Raw genomic sequence first — 16,374 nt, forward strand, 5'->3', positions numbered from 1 at the left:
GGAGCGGAAGCCTGCTCGAGAAGACCGAAAGTTGGGTTCGGGTGAGCCCTATTACGGATGGCTGAAATCACCCAAGCAAACGGAGCTGGAGCGAAAGACCCGGACCGAGGCAAGCAGCACCGGACCGTCCGGGCGCTCGGAGTTGGACTTTATCCAGATCGCAGACAAATCGCGATCCGTGCGTAGGGGATAAAATTTTATCCCCCCAGGGCGTCTGGAACCCTTCAGGGCGCCCCGATCAAGGTTATAAATACAACCTTGGTCCAGAAGCTTTCAACAAACTCAAGAATTGTAATTTCAATACTTGTGTGCTTGCTTTAGAGTTTAACTTCTTTCTTTTTGCGCTTCATCGTTGTAAAAGACTTATCCGCCTAAAGGAGATACTAGTGCGACATCTTTCTTGGATTAACAACCTCTCTGGTTATAACCAAGTAAATCTCTGTGTGCCTCTTTCTTTCTATTTTAATTTACTGCATTTATATTTTGCAAATGTTAGTTTAAGATAAGTCAAGAAGGACTGTGCTTTTATTTTTACAGGCTATTCAACCCCCCTTATAGCCGGCCCCAGTGATTCAACACAAGATTCGTTAGCTAACAATAAAATTTGATAGCTATCAAAAGTATTTGAATGTTATCATGGGCCAACATTTGAGAGAAATGACGAATATGATGGAGCCAAAGAGTGATGGTCATGAGTTGATCGGAAAGCATTGAACCTAAAGGCATGCGAACACTGTATAGCCTTTGGATCAGTAGAACATTATCTCGATTGTGAAAAGAATTGTGTTTTAGGAATTCACTTTTCTTTTCTCAGACAGAGAAGTAATATAGTTTTTATTTTATTTTATTTTATTTTATTTTATTTTGAGATTTTGGGACCACTAGGAGAAACCTTATGTGGTTTCTAAAATATTATATTGATCAAATCACAGGCATAAAGCAGAAATCAAAGTTCCCTGGCTCTTCGAGACACTTAGCTAAAGTATTGTAATACTACAGGCAATAATGTAAGAGTGTTGTTACTAAGCTTGAAAGGACTGAAGATTAAATCTTTCAGAAGAAAAACTTGATCAACATTACGAGAGAGGCTTCTAAACAGGACAAAGTGATTCGCAAACGCACCAAGGACACCCGAAATTTCACATTTATCGATAAAAACCCAACAAAGGATTTTGCCTAAATTCATATCAATTAGCAGAATAGCAGGAGAACAGGAAGAACCTCGATAAAATATCCAGTGCCGACGTCGACGAGGATCTTCTCAGAATCGTCGAGAGTTCCGGAAACTTAGAGCGACGCGGTGAGGGGTACCAGCATCTTCTTCCCTAAGAAACGATAGTATGATCTCGCTCAACAAAAAAAAGGGAGATCAGGGCCGATAGAGAACCGAGGAGGCCTAAAGAGTTACCTTTAGGTCGGAGGGAGAGATCATCGAGGGCGGACGCCGCCGCCTCCAGGCGGGCGGCGGCGACGCTAATCTTCTTCAGGCTATCTTCGAGTAGATTGACCTCGAGATCCGACTGCTCCTTGACGGCTTTGAGCTGATCCCGGCTCAACTTCTGCAGGTCGGAGGCCTTGAGGACGCCACCCGCAGCGCCGGCTCCCTTCGCTCCTCGGCTCGCCATGGTTGAACCTTGTCCTCTCCCTGAACCCTTTGCGCAAAATAGGCGTGCGACGAAAAAATTACTTTGCCCCATAATTTTATATTATTGCCATTTTAACAAAGTTTTTTGCAAGTTTCATAATAAATGTAAAATTAGGAACTCAAAGGACGTAATTATAATTAATAATACATAACGCAATTTTAAGAAAAACAAATGTTTGCGGTGAGCGTGGATCGAACACGCGACCTTCAGATCTTCAGTCTGACGCTCTCCCAACTGAGCTATCCCCGCAAGTGATCAATGATCGCATTTGTTAATATTAATGTTATTTATATCAATTTAACATATATCATTTTTCTAACAATAATATATGGAAAAAAAACACCATAAACAAGAACAGATGCTAGTTACAGACAGTCGATTTGAACAACATTCACTGAATTGCAAGAGTCAATGATCGTTTTCCCGTTACATGACAACCTGCTTTCAGCTCTTTCAAAAGCTAATTGCCAAATTCAGATAACAAGATCGGAAACTGGGAGACGTACAGAACAGAGTGATTTAGAAGAAGCTATTTGTCAGAAAGTAATGGAGATCTTCTATAACAACAGCTCACGGCCAGGAATGTATAGAGCTCGATCAGTTTTACATCGCATAATACAGCAAACACCCAGTGCAGATATCCGATATATCATCATCAGCAAAGTGAGCCAATAACAAGCATGAAGATGAACAAGAACCTGAAGTTGCAGGCCATTGGTGCCTTTCCCCAATCTCAAAGAGCTTAGGAGGGTGAAAGAGTGAGCGTTGGCCTTCTAATTCCTTCTAATTCTCGAGAGTTCTGAGGTCAAGCAGAGCTCAAAGCTCAGAGCCGTAATTTTCATGAGGCTAGAGAGGCAACTGTCTTAGGCCCAGTCCAATTAAGGGCTCATTTTTTTTTATTATATCTAAAATAAAATGAGAGGTATGGACCCTAAATAACTGCTAAACCTATTCTCACAGCTTCGAAGCACGCACCGATGCACGACTCTTATTTGAATGCCAATTTTTCCTCTGTTGTTGTTTTTCTTTGTACGTGATTTCTTTTCCAGTGTTTTTTTTCTACCAATGCATAGATTTACTGAACAAGTGATAATTCTAATCTTCTTTTTTGACCATCTTCTTCGTCTTGCAACACGCGGCACAAATTTTATCCTAATCGTGTAACAACAGTTGTTTGTATGACTTAATCATGTCGATTCTCACAGTGGCTATCTCATGCAACACGGGCTGGTGGTTGGCCTTTGCTCATGTGACCTAATTGCATGGCGCGGTGGCTGTCGCACGCTACCCCGATCGCTTGTGCGAACGACAACTTAATTGTATGGTGGTTACTGCTTATCGACTTGCTACTACCTGTAACCACCGCTTTAGTCTCAGTGTGAGCTATCAATATTATAGATTAAAAAAAGAAATAATCCGACAATTGCATTATTCAGATTTTATAAATATTTTTATCTCTAAAATAGTTAGACAAGTAATGTTTATAATAATATATTAATTTTGATTTATTTATATATTTAGTATATATATTATTTGAAAATTTGACTTTATCATTATTTATGGTAGTAAAAAGGTCATTTTTTAAATATGCGCTTCAGCCCCGTCGAATACAGATATAACGCTGCCAAAGCTCAAAGAACTAAGAATGAAAAGGTGAGAAATGAAAGAAGCTCTCTCGCTCTTCCCTCACCATCGCAATGCCAGTTTACTTCCAATATTCTCTTGAGAGGTACAAAGTGATTGATTGTGTCACTAGATAACTTCAAGTTCACCGTTCATTCTTCCTGTTATTTGTGGGTTTTCCGTCCAGATTTCACTACCGTGATGTGGCTGTTAGTGAAAATTGTGTTAAATTGTCAAAAGTAATTTTAATATAAAATACCAATGGAAGAACACATCATCGTGTTGAGATGGCCGAGTTGGTCTAAGGCGCCAGATTAAGGTTCTGGTCCGAAAGGGCGTGGGTTCAAATCCCACTCTCAACAGTTTTTTTTTTATACTTAGAAAATAACAAATATTAAAAGGAAAAGATGAAAATAGAGTTTGGCGTTGTTAGTTTGTTTTGGATTATTTTATATATAAATATATATAATTGTTAGTTTGTTTTGGATTATTATCATCTTTTAGTTTGTTAAGTGAATCGTAGTTAAGTAAACTTTTAATATCCTGAGCAGCTCCGGTCCTTCTACAGAGGAGGCTCGGGGCGAAAAAAAAATGATCCAAAATAAATTTAGACCCCAACTATCCAAGACCCTAATTACATACCTAAAAAAATAAAAGTTGGGTCCAACTAACTTCTACTAAATTAATCAAATACGTTTATCTTTAGTTTTCCACTAATTGGGACCCAACTATCCAAGACCCCAATTACATACCTATAATACATAATACTAAAAAAAAAAAAAAAATTGGGTCCTCTCAAATTATGGGCCCAGGGCCATCGCCCAGTGCCGCCCTCCTCCAGGGCCGGCCCTGATCCTGAGCGATGCCCGGAGTCGTATAGTCTAACAAATAATTACATGAAATATAATAGTTAACAGGTTTTAATTATTTAGGATATTAAATATAATATTTATTATTAACTCCGTGGTCCCGTAGCTCAGTTGGTTAGAGCGTTGGTCTTATGAGCCGAAGGTCGCGGGTTCGAGCCCCGCCGGGACCATAACCCAATATACAGAAGGGAAAGTCTACTACGGTTACCCTAAAATTTAGAATAAAAATTTTATTTTATTTAAATATTTATTTTTTACTATACTTTTTTACAATAAAAATATATATATATATATATATATATTATATATATATATATATAATTTTTCTCCTCTCTAATTTAGAATGTTATTGCATTTAAATTTAAGTTGATTTTAATATAATGTTGTATGAAATAATGTGCTATGAAGTAGCATATTTACAAATCATAATAAAATTTGGATCCAAAATAAAAAAAAATAGAACACATATAAATTTTGATATATCAATTCTCTGTGAGGATTTGTAATCTTCTATTGCATAATGTATTTTTGTTGTACTGTTAGTAGTAGATTGGATTCTCTAAACCGTTTTTACGATCCAGAAAATACTCTCTTTGTATATATTGATGGAGATGCATAATCCTCTTGTAAAATATATGATCTCTACTTATAAAATAGATGGGAATTATATATTCTCATTAATGCATGAAAAAAAAACAACCTCTCTCTGAATAGTAAAAAACGGTCAGTAGTGGGGCGTGCCTGGGACGTGCTGCACATGACCGCTGCCACGTGCAACCTCCATCGATAGATATTTTGGTGTCCAAGTTCGAGACTGTGAGGGATTTAATTCGTGAAACCTCTGAGGACAGTTCGTAGTAATCATCTTTGAGACGACAAGTGCAAACGAGAACAAGTAAGAAGTCATTGTATGGCTTCGTGTTTTATTTATCATGCATTTCAAATTAAGAATTGTATTAGAGTAGTTTAGAAATGTATCTTCGAGTTTGTAATCACAATGCATGTCCTAATTAAAATGATACAGCGCACTTTGAAAATATGGAGTATTGTCGCATTAGGTTTTAGGATCGAAATTTAGCATGTTCAAGCATATTAGTCTAGGGACCGATTGAAAGAGGTGTTAAGGATAAGTAAATTATCTTTTACTATAAGAAAATTACCTTTCTGTTGAAATCCCTATGCGACGAAGATTTCACACCTCTTGGCCCCTGTTTGCCCTGTTTGTAGTCGCCGCTGAAGTCCCAAGCCGCAAAGAAGAGGAATGGGGTGCCATCACGAACCCAAATCAGTCGCGTATCGCTTGCAATCGTCAGTAAATCACGATTGTGTGTCACGATTTCCTTATGTGGTCGGCGACTATATCATAGTGGAAGAGAGCCTTCTCCATCGGCCGGTCAACGCTAATGGAAGTGTGGAAAATTTTGATTTTTTAAAACGAGAAAAAAAATGAAGCGATTAGATTTAGCGTACGTCGGCAGATAAAAAAATAATAATAATAAAAGGAAAGGAAACGTTAGTTTTATTTTTATTTTTTATTGATGCATGCTTCTTCGATCGTTAGCCTGGGAAATTAATTTGACTTGGGTAATTAATTGGAACTAGACTTGAAACATTATATTTGGTTCACTTGACCAGATCAGGTTCAAACTTAAATGGACTTGGTTTGAAGTCTGATTTGAATTAGATGTGATGTACCTATTATTAATTTTATTGGATTTGATGTATATTTTGATACATGCTTTGTAGAGACTGATATTATTTAATCTATTTCTTATTCCGCTTGCATGCAGAAGGTGCTTCTTTCTTTGACTTTGTAGGTCGTTATAGGCTTCTAAATTGGTTGCTCCATTTGAATCGCCTTCGACCTTCAAGAGAAATGTTTAAAGAGCAAGTGGTGGTAAGAGAAGTGCTGACTCCAGCTCAGGTAATTCCACTTTCAAAGTGGATTCTGCACCTAAACCGTCTCCAACCATTTGGGAGTGTCATTGATAAGACAATAAGTGTGAGAAGGATGCTTCATTACACTGATCACATGAAGAAGGTCCTCACCTCTACTCGTACCACCCTATTATCGACGTGGCTTCTACTTTGAATCGTCTTTAACCGTCAGGAATAAAGGAGTGTTCGTTCCTTTCCTTTCCTTTTCTTGTTTTCCTTTATCTTTATACTTACATGGTTGTTTGCTTCTATATTTTGCTTTCATACTTTGTTTTCTTGTTTTACATTTTATTTGGTCTTGTTTATACCTTGCATTTTTTAATCCTTAAAGCACTTTAAAAGATTTTTGAAAAGAATGTTTTATCTCAAATACTCTAAATATTTTTAAAAATAAATATATGTTTTAATTATATCTTTTTAAAATTATAGTTGGTACAAAACCTGATGGAGAGTGACCTTAAGTTTATGTCTTTTTGATGTGTATCAAAGGAGTAGTGATCTTAAGTTAGAAAAAAATAGAAATATTTCTAAATCTCTCAAACTTTTCGAATCTCTTAAACTTTGAGAGAAAACCCAATTAGAGACCCAAGTATAACTTAAGAAATTTGTCAAATATCAAAATGGGAGAGATTGTTGGTACAATTAATCTCTAGGGTTTCGATATTTGACAATGTAGCTAAGTCTGATCAGTTTGACCAATGGTTAATCTAAACAGGACTTGATATTTGAAAGAGAGAAGTTTAATCAGGATTAGATGACTAGTAAGGATAAGTCCTAATTAAAAGATAGACAAGTGAGAAATTTACTAAGTGACTAGTCCTAACTAGAGATTAGGCAAGTGGAAGTCATGATGAGTGAAGTCAAGTCCTAGTGAATGAAGCTAGGTAGTGAAAGTCCTGGTGAGTGAAGTCGGACCCTAATGAGTGAAACTAGATGGTGAAAGTCCTGGTGAGTAAAGTTGGGCTCTAGTAAGTGAAACTAGGTGATGGAAGTACTAGTGAGTGAAGCTGGGCAACCTAATGGAAGATAATCCTAGGTAATGAAAAGTCTCGGAGGAGCACGGTCGATTGGACCAGTGAATTATTAATAATACTAACACTGTTGTTCTTTACTCTTTTATATCTATTGTGTTAACTCAATGTTGTAGGTAAGTTTTAGTAGATCAACTTGGTCAGATACTAAGCAAGACCGAAGAAAGACTAAATAGGTCTGGAGGACCAGATGTTTGGTAGGTAAGTGGAGATAAGCACTAGAGGAGAGTGTTTCAATGAGGACGAGTGCTAATTAGGGACTTTAGGCGCAGGTCCAGTTTAGGTCCATTTTAGATCCCTAAAATGAAACCTTGACTAGATCCTAGTCTTGGACAGACATGGTCTAATTAATAATACTATTTTATTATTATGCTAACTCCATTTTGCAAGTTATACTTTATTTTTGGACTAACATATTTTTACAAGAGTTAAAGAGAAAAAAATCAACCTTGGTGAATAGTGCTCAAACTGCCTCCTGGTCGATTGGAGGTGCCCTGGACAGTGGCGCGAAGGTGCCTCTTGTGCGAGTGGAGGTCCCTCGGATGCTAGTCGAAGACTCCACGCGAGAGGGCACGGGGGCGCCTCGCATGCCTTTGGAGGCGCCTTAAGCTTGGCGCTGGAGGTGCCTTGGGAGAGCGTTGAAGACGCCTTCTAAAGGATAAAAACTGAAGGTTGTGGAGCTTATCATGACCGAGGTTTATGGGATAAAGTTTGCTCTTGGAGGTGTCATGGACGAGGCTTAGAGGCGCCTTAAATAGCCTATAAAAGAAGGGTTCGGCAAAGCTTTCAAGATAACTCAATTACAACTTCAATATGCGACCTTTTGAGTTTCCTATTGCTCTGACTTCATCCGTCTACTGTGTTTGTGACGCTACTGCACTCGACTACTACTTAAAAGTCGTCCAATACCGAGCTCGATCCAATCATCTTCAAAAGTGTTGGGTAACAAAAGTTTAATTCTGTACTTAATTACTGCATAAAGGAAAGTGTAGCTTGTTGCACTTATCCTAATTTGTCTATTGTACTCGTTTCCCTCTTCTGACAGTTCCGAAAGAGGATTATAGTGGATTGTACATCGATATTGGTGCAATTTCCTTGGGTCAAGGTTAACCAGGTTGAGTAAGCTTGAGTTGACTCAAGCTTGAGTCTTGATGTTTGAGTTGATGTTTGATAATATATGAAGATTGATAGTCAAAGTTTGACCAGAAGTCAAGTAGGTCAAGGTTAACCGGATACTTGACTGGAAAGTCATAATTGGAGGTTAGGCAAGGAAAAAGTCCAATATGAAGGTTAGCAGAAGATGAAAGTCCAAATAGATCAGTGTTGACTAGACACTTGGCGTAGACCTAATGAGTGAAATTAGGCAGGTGGAAAATCTTGGTAAGTGAAGCCAGGTGATGAGAAGTCCTGGTGAGTGAAGTCAGGTGAAAGCCCTAGCGAGTAAAGCTAAGCAGTTGGAAAATTCTATTAAGTGAAGTCAGGTGAAAGCCCTAGTGAACAAAGTTAGGTAGTGGAAATCCAGGTGGGTCAAGGCTGACCGAACACCTGATATTTGGAAGTCCAAGTGGGTCATAGAGGACCGGACACTTGGTATGGGGAGAAAAGTCCAAGTGGGCAAAGGTTGACCGGACACTTGGCACAGGGAGAAAAGTCCAAGTGGGTCAAAAGATGAATTGGACACTTAGTGACGAAGTCCCAACAAGTCAAGGTTAACTAGAAGCTAGATATGAGGGAGTCCCAACAGGTCACGATTGACCAGATATTTGGGTTGGGAACCCTAACTTGAGTTTAGGATTGGTCAATCGAGTAGTCGATCGATTAAACCAGAGCTCAATCAATCAGTTGATCGATTGAGAGGTTTGCGTGAGCAATGATAGCCCAATCGATCAGCTGATCGATTGAGGCTACACCAATCGATTGGTGGTCATTCATGCAAAGAGCATAGTGTACTTTCCAATCGATGATCCGATCGATTGGGCTACTCCAATCGATAAGTTGATTGATTGGGGTTAGTTTTCTCATGATAACGCGAGAAAGCCGAAATTGATTGGTCAATCAATTCTGGAGTCTTTTGTTAGAGCACGTAAGGTTGCTGGATCGATCAACCGATCGATCCAGCTGCTCTCAATCGATTGGTCAATTGATTAGGATATGACCGTTGCGCAGGTTGCAAGCTTTAGACAGTTGTGATCGCTGGGATTTGATGTGGTAATCGATTGAGAGCAAGCTCAATCGATTGGGAGCCTTAAAAGCCCAGATATAAAGGCCACGATGAGTTCAAACGAAACAATTTCTTCACTCCATCTTCTCTGCTAGTTCTTGGAAGGTTAGGGAGGTGTTGCTTGCCTTTCAAGCTTATAAGAGGCATTTACAAACAACAAGATATCACACAAGAAGGTTTTTCATTTTTATTTTGTGTATTTACTTCTTATTTTGAGTTGTATTGCATGTGTGAGTTGTAAAAGGTTTCTCCACCTCCGGATTATTTCCGAGAATGAGTGTTTTTTATAGTGGAGGGTGTGCTCGGTGAGGATCCTTGTATTAGTCACCTCTTCTTGAGGTGAATACTAAGTAAATCCCAGTGTTAGCATTGGGGAGTTTGTCACTTCAAGTTTATCGCTGCAACAACATTTACGAAGCGAGCAAGCGAGCGAGATGAGCTATTCACCCCCTCCCTGATCTAGCTCCGGAGTGTTCCAATAATTGATACGGTCCGAGAGAACATGGGTCTTGGAATAGGAGTCGTCGAAGGCACTGAACCGAGTAATCAATCGAGTTCTTATTTTTTTTGTTTTTATTTCTATCTTTTCCGTTGCGTACTCATTTTTGTAAAACCAAAAAATAGAGTTTTTAAAACCATGTGATTCATCCCCCCCCCCCCCCCTCTCACATGCACTACGATCCTACAAATATTTTTCTGATCAGTTCAAGACAATATCTAATGAGAAAGAGATTATTAGATAACTAGCTATCCCTGGAACTCCACAGCAAAATGAGGTTGATGAAAGAACAAATCAAACTCTTCATATATGGTTAGGTTTATGGTAGCTCAATCTAATTTACTAATTTCCTATTGGGGAGATGTATTATTAGTTATAAGCTATATATTTAACTAAGTGACTTCTAAATCTATTCCATCTACTCTATATAAACATTAGATAGGCATAAATTAAATTTAAGTAATCTGAGACATTTGGGGTCAGTTGCTTATGTTCATTATAAGACACAAATATGGAAAATTATGACCCAGAGGTAAGAAGTATATTTTTATAAGGTATTCTGATATGTTTAAGAGTTATGTCTTCATTGATGAGCAACACGATGAAACTATCTCTAAAATAGAGTCAAAAGATGTCACTTTTCTCCAAATTGAATTCCCAATAAGAGGTGGAGTTGATAAGACAATTTCTTTATTTGCAATAGAGAAGGAGGATAATATTCCTTTATCAATGAACGAAGTATCACCAGAGATGCTCGAATCTAGTCAGCCCAGTGAGAGTGATTTATCAATTAATAAGATGATCTCTCAATAGTTTGATTTACAAAGAAGTAATCGTAAGATTATTCCTTAGAGAATGTTTGATATTGAGAATGATGCATTAATGATTCTCCCAATTGACCACATAGAACCTCGAACGGTTGAGGAAGCATTGAGATGCCAGTTAGAGGAAAATGAAAACTTATAATGAATGAGAAAATGGAGCATATGAGAAAGAATCAAGTTTGAGATTTAATCAATTTTCTTGCGGGCTGAAGTGCTATTGGAAATAAGTGGATTCTCAAAATTAAGAGGAAAGAAGATGGATCGATTAATCAATACAAAGTCTGACTAGTTGCAAAAGTATATACCAAAATTGAGGGTATTGATTTTGAAGAGACATTTTCTCCTATTGTGAAGTATTGCCAATACGTATCATCTTAACTATAGTAGCACATTTTGACTTGGAATTACATTAGATAGATATAAAAATGACTTTCCTTAATGGTAATTTTGATGAGAAAATCTATTTAGCACAGCTAGAAGGTCATATTGTTGAAAGCCAAGAAAATAAAATATGTAGACTTAAAAAGTCTATATATGAGCTAAAGTGAGCATTAAGACAATAGAACATAAGATGTAATAAAGTGATTTTATCTTGTGATTTTGAAAAGATCAATGAGGATCACTGTGTTTATCTAAAGAAAGGAAAAAAAGGAAAGTTTATCATTTTATAATTATATGTTGATGATATGCTAATAGCTGGAAATACTATGAAGTTAGTAATAAAAGTCAAATCATAACTTTCATCACAATTTGACATAATGGATATGGAAGAAACTGAGTACATCTTAGAAGTGAAGATCATTAGATATTGATCAAAAAGATTTTTGAGTTTATCTCAAACAGCTTATATACTAAGATGTTATAACACTTCAATATATCATATTACAACATTGAACAAATGCCTGTAGCGAGAGATATTATTTTGAGCAAAAGTATATATCCCAAGACTTCTGAAAAAATAGTCAAAATAAAGAAAAAATTATATGTCAATGTCATTGGTAGTTTGATGTATACTATATTGTACTCGTCCAGATATTAGCTATGTTGTTAGCTTAGTTAGTCATTTTCAATCAAATCCATACCGAGACACTGGAAAGTGGTGAAAAAGATATTTAGATATCTCAAAGGAACAACATATTATTGTCTATGTTTCCAAAGATCAAATATGACTTTGAAGGGGCTACACAGATGTAAATTGGGCAAGAGACTTTGATGACAAAAAATCCACATCTGGCTATATCTTCTTTTGAATGGTGGTGTCATCTTATGGAACAGTAAGAAATAAACTTGTGTAGCGATGTCGACAATGGAAGCTGAGTATGTGGCTTGCGTAGCAGCTATGCAAAAAGCTATCTGGTTAAGAAGCTTCCTAAAGCATCTGAATATTGCTGAGTATAGTAGGAATCCAGTTGTAGTATACTGTGACAATCAAGCTTTTCTAAATATTCCAAATACACAGCAAAGGGAAACATATAGAAATTAAATATATTTTATAATGGATATTGTTGACAAGAAAAAAGATAATTCTTGAGTATATCCCTACACGTGCTATGTTTGCAGATCCTTTTACTAAGTCATTGTCTAAAGAGTCATTTTAAAGATACGTGGAATCTTTGGAACTTCGTAAATATAACATATTATAAAGAAAATTGAATGTATGAAAATGTCATAATCTACTCAGTGTATATGTTGTTACAACTTTAGATAAAGTCTCGATGAGTATGTTGCCACATAAAGATTAGTTTACTCACATGGATAATCTGTAAGTACCCCGAGTAAGTTTTGTTATGATTAACCGGATTAAGTTAGGTTATGTAGTCTTTTAATTCTTGTGTCTAAGTGTGCAACTTAGGAATGCAAGAAGTCGAGTGGAAGACGCAACGGACAAGAAGGATGACATGGGAATTAAGTCGAAGGGATTGGTGCATCCGAGGGACGAGAAGCTGCGGAAGAGTACACCGGTGGAGTCAGAAAGACGCGCACGACACTTTCAAGGAACGAGAAGCCAGAGCGGAAGACTGCTCAAGGAGAAGGTCAAAGTTGGATTCGGGTGAGTTCAACTCTGGAAGGCCGGAGCATCACCCAAGAGATCAGAGAAGAAGCCAACGATTGGAGAAGGCATCGGATAGTCAGCACCTGGCTGACTAGTCCGGGGGCCTAGACCGTCCGGGAGCTCGGACCACCAGGGTCTAGGATCACGTTTCAGGTCAACGTTAGCAATGGTTCAGGCACTCGGACATGAAATAATTATATCTTCTAGCCGTTGCGTGGAGATAGAGTTTACCTCGCTAGAGGCGCTAGGATCACCATCTAGGCGCCCGAAGTTCGCCACATCAGCAATGAATAAACTTGACCAGAGCACTATAAATAGAGTCGTGAATCACTTAATTTAAACACAACACTTACTGTACTTTCATTTTCACACTTTGTACTTTCATTTCTTTTCTTCAATGCTTGTACGAGGCTTCTCCGCCTTCGAAAATTTACTCATAGAAGGAGATAAAAGTGAGGTTTCTTTGTCTTGTAGTAGCAATCTTCTGATTGCAAATCAAGTAAACCCGGTTGTCTCGTACTCTCTTTTTATTTCATTCTAATTTGATTAGGTGTTAGGCTAATTCTAGTCAAAAGTTTTGAGAATGGTACTTTTATAATTTTAGGCAATTCACCCCCTCTTGTCGACCGTCAAGGGACTAATATAATCATCTTTATTTATTAAGTATAAATAGAGGTAAAACAATTATTTAGAGGACAACTTTTGTACCTGTGAATAAAGACATACTCATATGTTAGGGTCGCCTTAATAATTGTGTCAAGATGAGATCATTTATATATTAATAATGAGCGAAGTCAATGAACCCACTATTTACTGAATCTGCTAAAGGCCATATTAGAATTCATAAGTTGAATTCAGGATTAAATATTATGTATGTGTAGATCAAAATATATACAATGTTGAAATTTAAAAAGACATGCACTCTTTTTGGTAAAGAGAATAATATTGTACCATGTGATTCATATCACATGTGTTATGACGATAATAAGAGTAGTAGAAGAATAGATCATTATTTCTCTACTATGTGAGACTCTTGAGATTATAAGTTAATCTTAATCTTATCCTAAGTGACTATTTAGATATCTACTTAAAGTTCTAATCGGTGTCTACTACTTTAGCTTGTTTCCTATTGTCCATGGATGATTCGGTTAATGGAGCATAATTATAAAAACGACTAATTAAAATGAATAGATTCTAACTAAAACAGAAGAATTAATATTAATTTATATCTTTGGCATTTATTCACTGGTCGACCAGTTATATTTTTGTTGAATACTTAAAATGTGATTGTGAATAATTGTATTATATTGATTAGAGATGTTGAACATGTTAGTTAGAGCCTTAGAGCCAATCATATGATGATTGTTGTATGGACTTGTTGTATCATATTCCTATATACTTATAAAGGTATTTCTTTATGGTTATTATACTTACTTGTATTTGTGTCAAATAACTAAATATAATAGCGTCCTTGAGTAGAAGGTTCTTATCTATATCAATCGATTGGTTGAATTGATAGTGAGATGATATAGAGAACACTACTCTTAATCATTTCTAGTCAAGTATTAACATTCAGGGACAATGTTAATGCGATGAGACTAGCATGTAGGTCAACTCGATGACTTGATCTCACAAGTCATGGATATAGAGATATCAAATTGACACATGGGTATGCATTGGAGAATGTATACTGAATGACCCGCCGTGAGAAAGTATCATGGATCGTTATATGAGTGTCATATACTTTCTCATGTGACTATTAGTATGACTATCAGTCCTTGGACATGAAGTCACCATAGTTTCCTACATAAGGAGTTGCATACTTTGGCTTCGTCAAACATCACCCGTAACTGGGTGGACTATAAATGAGATTACTGGATATGTAACAAATTATGCGGAGGGATGTGAGTGATGTAGATGAGATCTTTCTCTCCTATATGACGGGAGTGACATCATGATTCTTGATAGAGTGAGACCACTAAGTGCATGACCATGTCCAAATGAGTCAATATGAGATATTGAGCTTATTTGATTAGAGTGAGTCTACTTGGAGTTCAAGACATAGATTGATTAGAGGATGACACGGTCTATGCCTCAATTGATCAATCTAGATGTCAAGGATAAAAGGACATTGTCACATATTGTGAGAGTCACAATTAGTAGTCACAAAGGTGATGTTGGATCTCAACATTCTTGTAACTTGGGTAGTAATGATGTGTTGCTAGATATTGCTCATTACTTATGCTTCTAAATGAGTTTAGGGGCATTGCCAACGTTACAAGAACCTATAGGGTCACACACAAAGGGCAATTAGATGAAGATTAGCTTCATATGATGATCAAGAGGATTAGGTTCATATGATGAACCAAATTAGATTAAGAGTAATCCAAATTAGATTAATTGAGTAAGACTCGATTAAGTTAGACTTGAGTTAGACTCAAGTGAGGCTAGACTTGAGTTAGACTTAAGTGAGGCTTAATGATGATATTCATTGAATTTTGAATTCAATGATAAATGGTGACATTTATTGAATTATGAATTCAATTTGAATATTAGATTCAAATTTCGATTCAAATTATGAAGAGAAGAGGAGTTTCAAAATGGTCATTTAATGAAAAATGAATATTTATTAAATACTCATTAAGACTCATTAATGAGGCTCGTTAATGAAGTTAATGAGCATTAAGTATTTTCATTAGATGAAAATACTTAAGCCATTTATACTCTTATTTTTCATGATGAACGGATCATCATTATTCTTCCTCTCTCTCCCTCTCCTCCATTGCCGAGCCACCCAAGAGTGCTAGCACACTCTAAGTGGTTCTTCTCCACCTATTGTCCGTGTGGATACATATAGAAGAGTGTACGCTTGACACTCTCGAGATCCGGCATCCTTTTGGACGAGCGGGATAAGCAAAGGGCTTCGCAACAAGGGTAATGCTTCTTATTCATGTAGATCTAAGGTAGATCTAGGTTAGAAACATGTACATGATTTATTTTTATATCTTCGCACGGATCTGTGGTAAGACTTCGAGATTTCCGCAACGCAAAAAGTGATTTTTGCGGCTCGAAAGTCCCAACGGAACATACTCTTGACATATTAGTAATTATGAGGGATTAGAGATGTGCATATTAATGAAAATGATTTAATCTGGATAAATAGCAAGGCATTGATTTCTTTTGGAGAGCGACCGTATGCCACCAGAAGAGCATCTAAGTAAAGTGTAACAATTTTATTATCATTGATCATTTAAAAAGCGGCTATGTAAGGTGTAACAACCTTCTTAGCATCAATCACTCAGTATGCTTGTTGTCGCATAAATCATTTTTCCTTAAGTATAAGTTGGATGTTCTAATATGGTATTTGTGATATTATTCTAATTTGATCTTTGTGACTTGACTTGGACAAATGAGAGATGTTAGTAGTGGGGCATGCACGTGCACAAGTCATGCATGGACCGTGCAGTTGTCTTACAACTGCACACTAAGATTGCCCACAACCGCTGCTACGCATAGCCTTCATCTATATATATTCTAGCGTCCAAGTACAGAAAAATGGGTTGATGAAAAGTATGACGAAGAAGAACATTCAAGTTCGAGACCATGAGGGATTTGATTCGTGAAACATTCAAGGACAATTCATTGTAATCATCTTTGTGACAACAAGTGC

At 37.0% G+C, this 16,374-nt stretch overlaps 3 non-coding genes and 1 pseudogene across 3 annotated transcripts; 2 read left to right on the plus strand and 2 right to left on the minus strand.

Moving 5' to 3' along the window:
• Positions 1–935: 935 nt before the first annotated feature.
• On the minus strand, positions 936–1,670 carry LOC121977946 (annotated as a pseudogene).
• Positions 1,671–1,822: 152 nt separating this feature from the next.
• On the minus strand, positions 1,823–1,895 carry TRNAF-GAA. The gene has a single exon. It is a non-coding gene; the product is annotated as a tRNA-Phe (tRNA).
• A 1,655-nt stretch (positions 1,896–3,550) lies between these two features.
• On the plus strand, positions 3,551–3,631 carry TRNAL-AAG. The gene has a single exon. It is a non-coding gene; the product is annotated as a tRNA-Leu (tRNA).
• A 603-nt stretch (positions 3,632–4,234) lies between these two features.
• TRNAI-UAU lies at positions 4,235–4,308 on the plus strand. The gene has a single exon. It is a non-coding gene; the product is annotated as a tRNA-Ile (tRNA).
• Positions 4,309–16,374: the final 12,066 nt, after the last annotated feature.

This window comes from Zingiber officinale, chromosome 4B, assembly GCF_018446385.1.
Source record: "Zingiber officinale cultivar Zhangliang chromosome 4B, Zo_v1.1, whole genome shotgun sequence".
NCBI classification, from domain to species: Eukaryota; Viridiplantae; Streptophyta; class Magnoliopsida; order Zingiberales; family Zingiberaceae; genus Zingiber; species Zingiber officinale.